Raw genomic sequence first — 6456 nt, forward strand, 5'->3', positions numbered from 1 at the left:
AGCTGCAGTACCTCGTCAAGTGAAGGGTTATGATGACTCGCATACGTCATGGGAACCAGCACGCAACGTTGCCAATGCGCCGGCCCTCATAGCCGACTTCCACCGGAAGAACCCGAACACCCCTCATCGTCTCAACACTGCTACCTTTGGTGGTCTCAACTTTCAACCGATGCCATCGCCGCTGACTGAAGCATGATGCCGCTCCGGGTGGGAGATGGGCAAGGGCGCCTCGCATGAGGTCATGCGCCGTTGAGGGGGGGGTAATGTCACGAGTTGGCACGGTGTCTAGCTGTTTTTTTAATTTTTTCCTTTTCACGGGCTCGAACCCGCAACCTCTGTACTATACGCTCGAATGAACAAGTCCTTATCTACTGTACGATTAGATTAGATGGGGCGGCAGTGCGCGGCACAGCTCGGGCTCCGCTGACACAGCCGCTCTGACTCACCGGCCCCCGGGGCCGCGTCAGCATGCTGTGCACGGACCAGCTGTGCACGGACCAGCTGTGCACGGACCAGTGCGCACAGCCTGCCCTCATCTTCCCCTGTATATAAGCCGGCCTCTGCTGCCCTAGGGACCTCAGTTTCGACCTCTTGTCCCTAGGTCAGTAAGCATCCTTTGTATTCCTTTTCTTACCTCACTAATATATTATCTTGTCCCTAGCCTTAGGTTTGAGCTCTGCTCACCATCGCTTCGGTAAGACCCAGTCAAACGCCCCCAGCATCCTTGGTTTGTGTTTCCCCTGTCACTCAACCCTAAGTCGCGACAATGGGCTGGAGAAGAAGGCGCGCCGGCTTACCAACAGGCACTGGAGAGTTATCAAGCGCGACCTAAAAAGGATCGGGCATGTCTCCTTCGAGGACTTAAGCAGTCGCCTGCCGGAATTTGTAATGAGTTGGCTAGCCTAAACATCACCTTCAAGTATGAAGTGTAGATAGTGGAATAAAGATTGGCAATCTTTTCTGGCATAATTGGCTTATATGGCATGAGGAGGAGATCTCCTTCGCTTCACTTTTTTCTTTCAATCATAAGTGAATACGGGCTAATCACTACAATAAGAAATGGCCCCATACATCCCCTTCGTTCCGACCGCGGCATTCGCCATCGCCACGGAAGAAGAATGGCATGATGCAATCTTCCAGAATGTGAACGTCTCTGATGAACAAGCAAATCTGCTGCAGACGGTTACTGCGAATGCTGCAGAATCGACCACTGGACGAGTCAGAGACTGGGTTGGTCACCTGACCTTAGAAATAAGCAGGCACTACGACGGATACCTTCAAAGCCTCCTTCGAGAGGTTGAATCCCTGCACATCATGGTCCAGAACCAGCAGGCACTAGTCGATTCCTACAAGCGACAAGTTGATGCACTACCTGCGTCAACGGGTAGCGGTCATTCCCGTCAACCTAAGATTGGGGAACCTCCAGCCTTCAAGGGCAGTGAGGATAAGACCAAGCTTGAGGAATGGTTGGACCTGATCGTACTGTGGTGCGAGCATGAGGGAGTGGCCACTGACAAACAGCGAATCGTCACGGCCCTCTCGAAGCTGCAAGGACCAGCTCATCAGTACATGAAGAGCTACTATGTGAAAATGCGGGAAGGAAAGGATCTGGGCACCTGGAAGGCATTCGTGGCAGAGCTTGCCCAGATATACGGGCAACGCGACGACAAGGAGGGTGCAAAGAAGGAGATCACGGCGCTGTTCATCAATAAGGATCTGGCCTCGAAGGACTTCGTGAAGTACGCTGAGAGGTTCCGCACCCTCGGACGTCTCACGGAGTATGACGATAGTCTCCTCATCGACAAACTCCGGGAGGTTATACCTCGTGACATGCGGTTGGTGTTGGCCGGAAAGGACGAGTCCACCTTGCCAAAGGATTGGACGTTGTTCCTCGACATCTTGCTCAACATCAACAAGATTGTCAACCCGGAGAAGGCACGAGGTTCAGTATTCAAGAACAGTGGCTCGGATAATGGCGGCGCTGTTCCCATGGACATCGATTCGGCTGAAAAGTCGAAATCGAAGGGTAAAGGCAAAGGCAAGGCAAAAGACGCTGAGGCTGCCTCGACAGAGGTAAAGAAGTATTGTGTCATCTGCAAGTCGAAGACTCATAACACAGATGATTGCTACAAGTTGGCCAAAAATGCGGACAAGCGGCCGAGTACCCAAGGGGATGGCGCTAGGAAGGCGCAAGGAGGAAGCGGTAACCCCGCGGCCAAGAAGGTTAAGAAAACGCAGGTTATTCAAGTCGAGCTTACGGATAGCGAGGACGACACGCCCCCGTCCACGAAAGCCGTGAGCGCCAACACTGCAAGAATCGAGGAGATTGCGAACGTCGAGGAATCGACTCTGGCTGGGAAGGATGAACCCCAGCTGTCTGCAAAGACAGAACCCATCGCAGCTACCTCGGATTTTTGGAAGAAGTACATGTGACTACCTGCGAACATGTACTTAAGGAATCGGAACCCACCGTCGGAATCAATGTAGATAGTGTACACGGCAGTCTTGTAAATATCTCTCGCAACAAGAATTCATTCACTCTGCCTGTGACACTGTGGGTATACGGAAAGAAAGTGCAGGTCGAAGCTTTGGTAGACTCAGGGGCCACAACATCGTTCATCAATCGGTCAGTTGTTGAAAGTAACAGCCTGGTGACGCATAAGCTGGCAACCCCGTACAACGTTTATAACGCAGATGGGACCTCCAATAAAAGCGGTCAAATAAATAAGTCCGTTAGAGCCTATGTCGAAATAGGATCACATAAGTCGACACACCCACTGCTAGTCGCAGATTTGGGGAGTAAGGACATGATCCTCGGCATGACCTATCTCAGGAAACACAATCCCGAGATCGACTGGGCCAAAGGGGAGTGGAGGTACACCAGGTGCCCTGAGAGCTGTGCCCCCAAAGCTCGTAAAACTAATCGTGTGACTGATGAAGAAACCGACGAGCTTCAGTTACCAAGGGAGGAACCCTTAGTCACTCCGCTGGACGCCTTAGGAGAGGAGTGTACTGAAAATCCATACATCAACTGGATCTCGACAGACGATCCAGAGGACCTACAAATGGCAGAATTTGTCGCAAGCATTCTGAACAAGGACGTTGAGGAGGAGGATGCGGACACCACCAAGTGGAAGTCTCTCATCCCTGAATATCTACACGAGTTCGGGGACGTATTCTCACAAAAGAAATCGGAGCGGATGCCGGAGCGCAAACCATATGATCATGGTATTGACTTCGAGGAAGGAGCTGCCCTACCTCGACCGGCCAAACTATACCCGATGTCTCCGAAAGAGAGGAATTCTCTCGACGAGTGGATCGACGACGAACTCCGAAAGGGGTATATTCGAAAGTCCAAAAGCCCGCTAGCCTCTCCTGTTTTCTTTGTCAAGAAACATGATGGAGGGCTTCGTTTAGTTGTGGATTACCGGAAGATCAATGACGTAACTGTGAAGAACCATTATCCAATACCCCGCATAGCAGACTTGATTGATACACTCAGTCAAGTATCGATATTCACTAAGATCGATCTGCGATGGGGATACAATAATGTTCGCATCCGGAAGGGTGATGAATGGAAAACGGCTTTTATCACACATCGAGGACTATATGAAGCCACAGTCATGTACTTCGGATTTTGCAACGCACCGGGAACTTTCCAAGCGATGATGAATGACATACTCGGTGATTTCATACGAGGAGGAAAAGTCATAGTTTACCTTGATGACATTCTCATCTGTTCGAATGATCTCAAGGAACATCGTAAGCTTACAAAGGAAGTCCTGAAGCGGCTGAGGGAGAATGATCTATTTGCTAAACCGGAAAAATGCTCCTTTGAAAAAAGCAGCATTGAGTACCTCGGCATGATTATCTCCAAAGGACATATTGAGATGGACCTGAAGAAACTTTCAGGAGTAGCCGAGTGGCCACGGCCTACTAAGGTCAAACAAGTCCAAGCTTTCTTAGGCTTTGCGAACTTCTATCGAAGATTCATCAAGGACTTTGCCAAGTATGCCAAACCGCTCACTACGTTGACCAAGAAGGATCAACCATGGGTGTGGGATGTGGCACAGGAAGAGGCATTTAATGGTCTGAAAGAGACCTTTACCTCAGCGCCCATTCTTCGAATCCCGGATGCGACGTCCCCTTTTAGACTTGAGACTGACGCCAGCGACTTTGCGACCGGCGCAGTTCTCTCCCAATTGGACCCAACTGACAAGTTGTGGCACCCAGTTGCCTTTTACTCGAAGTCACTCGATGTTCATCAGCGAAACTACGAGATATATGACAAAGAGATGCTTGCTATCATTCGAGAACTCGAAGAGTATAGGCATTATTTGGAGGGACATCCGGACAAATTCGAGATCTGGTCGGATCATCTTAATCTGACTTACTTCAAAACCGCCCAGAAGTTGACTAGGAGACAAGCGAGATGGGCTCTGTACCTCACGTGATTCAATTTCATTTTGCGCCATAAGCCAGGAAAAACAATGCTTACCGCCGACCCTCTGTCCAGGAGGCCAGACCATGAGGAGGGGGTGAACCTCAATAATCGGGATCAAACTTTGTTGAAACCGGAGTTTTTTGCAATCAATGCAGTCGAGGCCTCCCATGAGTCGCCCATTAATGACGATCAACTCCTGAGGGAAGTGAAGGAAGCACTCCTACATGACGATGTGACCAAGAACTATCAGCAATTGCTGAAGTCAGGTCCTAGAGAATTCGGCAAGTCCCTTGTGGACTGGAACTATGAGAATGGATTGTTGCTTTATTACGGCAAAGTATATATCCCCAACAGCAAGCAGGACCACTTGCACAGGCGAATAGTTCAAATGCATCATGATCTCCCCTCAGCCGGACATCCTGGAAGGTGGAAGACATATGAACTCGTCTCACGCAACTATTGGTGGCCTAGCATGTCGGTATTTGTCAAGAAGTATGTGACCGGCTGTGACATTTGTCAACGGATGAAGAACCGTCCGCAACAGCCGTATGGACCATTGCAACCCAACCGTGTCCCGGAAGGGCCATGGGAAGTTATGACTGTCGACCTCATCACTCAGCTCCCAGAATCAGATGGTTACGATGCCATTTGTGTAGTCGTGGATCGATTGACAAAGCGGGCTCACTTCTACCCAATAACAAACGAGTTCTCGGCAAAGGATCTAGCAGAATTACTGTACAATCGGGTGTGGCCGCTTCATGGCTTACCATCCCAGATTATATCCGACCGAGGTGTTCAGTTTGCGGCTACACTATTCCAGGAATGGTGTAAGCTACTAGGGATAGAGTCCACCATGTCCACCACGTACCACCCACAGACTGATGGTCAGACTGAAAGAGTCAACCAAGTTCTGGAGCAATATCTTCGCTGCTACGTCGACTATCAACTCGACGACTGGTCAAGGCTACTTAGCTCTGCTGAGTTCGCCTACAACAATGCAGCGCATGAGGGCACCAAGGAGACACCATTCTTCTTGGAATATGGCAGACATCCACGGGCAGGTCCAACACTTACAAAGGAGGTGCAAAGAAGCGACCTCAATGACATTGTTTGGAACCGACAACAAGCGCAGGAGCAGGCGAAAGCCGCTCTCAAACTGGCAGCCGAGCGTATGAAGTGGTATTATGACCAAGGAGTCCAGAAAGTCCCCTTCAAGGTGGGCGACAAGGTCTTACTCGACCTCAGAGACTATCAAACCACGGGTCAAAAGCTCAACGCACGGTATTCGGGGCCTTTTGAGATTGTTGAAAAACTCTCTCCAGTCACCTTCAGACTGAAATGGCCACCAAGGTTGACCAAATTACATCCGGTCTTCCACGCCAGTAAGCTCATACCCTACCACGAGGCGGAAATCCCAGGCCAGAAAGGACCAGCTGCAAAGCCGGTTATCATTGATGGCCATGAAGAATGGGAAGTGGAGAAGATCTTATCCTCTCGCCGACACTACCGCAAGCTTCAGTACCTCGTACGATGGAAGAATACCACTCCCGACGAGGATACATGGGAACCAGTAGCGAACCTCAAAGGCTCAAAGGAACTCATCAAGGAATATCACGATGCGCACCCGCACGCAATCAGGTCGCTCGATGATAATGATGACAAGGTGTTTGCTCTCCTGAAAAGGGATGCAACACTTCAAGTTGAGCTACGAGGAGGCCAGGAACCCAAGAAAAAGACCAATACAGCAGCAGGCTTTGAACTGTATGCAAGTCAAAACCAGGGAGTCGCCAGTAATGCAACACTGCAAATTCCAACAGGAATCCGGATACAACTACCAGTTGGCACCTACGGGAGAATCACCCCAGTAGGGAATCCGTTAGCCAAAGGAATCCGAGCAATCGAAGGCATTATCGAGCGGGGTGACCCAGCCGAAGTCAAGGTTGTTGTTACCAACACCGGACCATCCGAGCTGAAGATCGCCAAAGGCGACCCCATTGCTCAGCTCATTATTG

This window comes from Postia placenta, assembly GCF_002117355.1.
Source record: "Postia placenta MAD-698-R-SB12 unplaced genomic scaffold POSPLAscaffold_24, whole genome shotgun sequence".
NCBI classification, from domain to species: domain Eukaryota; kingdom Fungi; phylum Basidiomycota; class Agaricomycetes; order Polyporales; family Adustoporiaceae; genus Rhodonia; species Rhodonia placenta.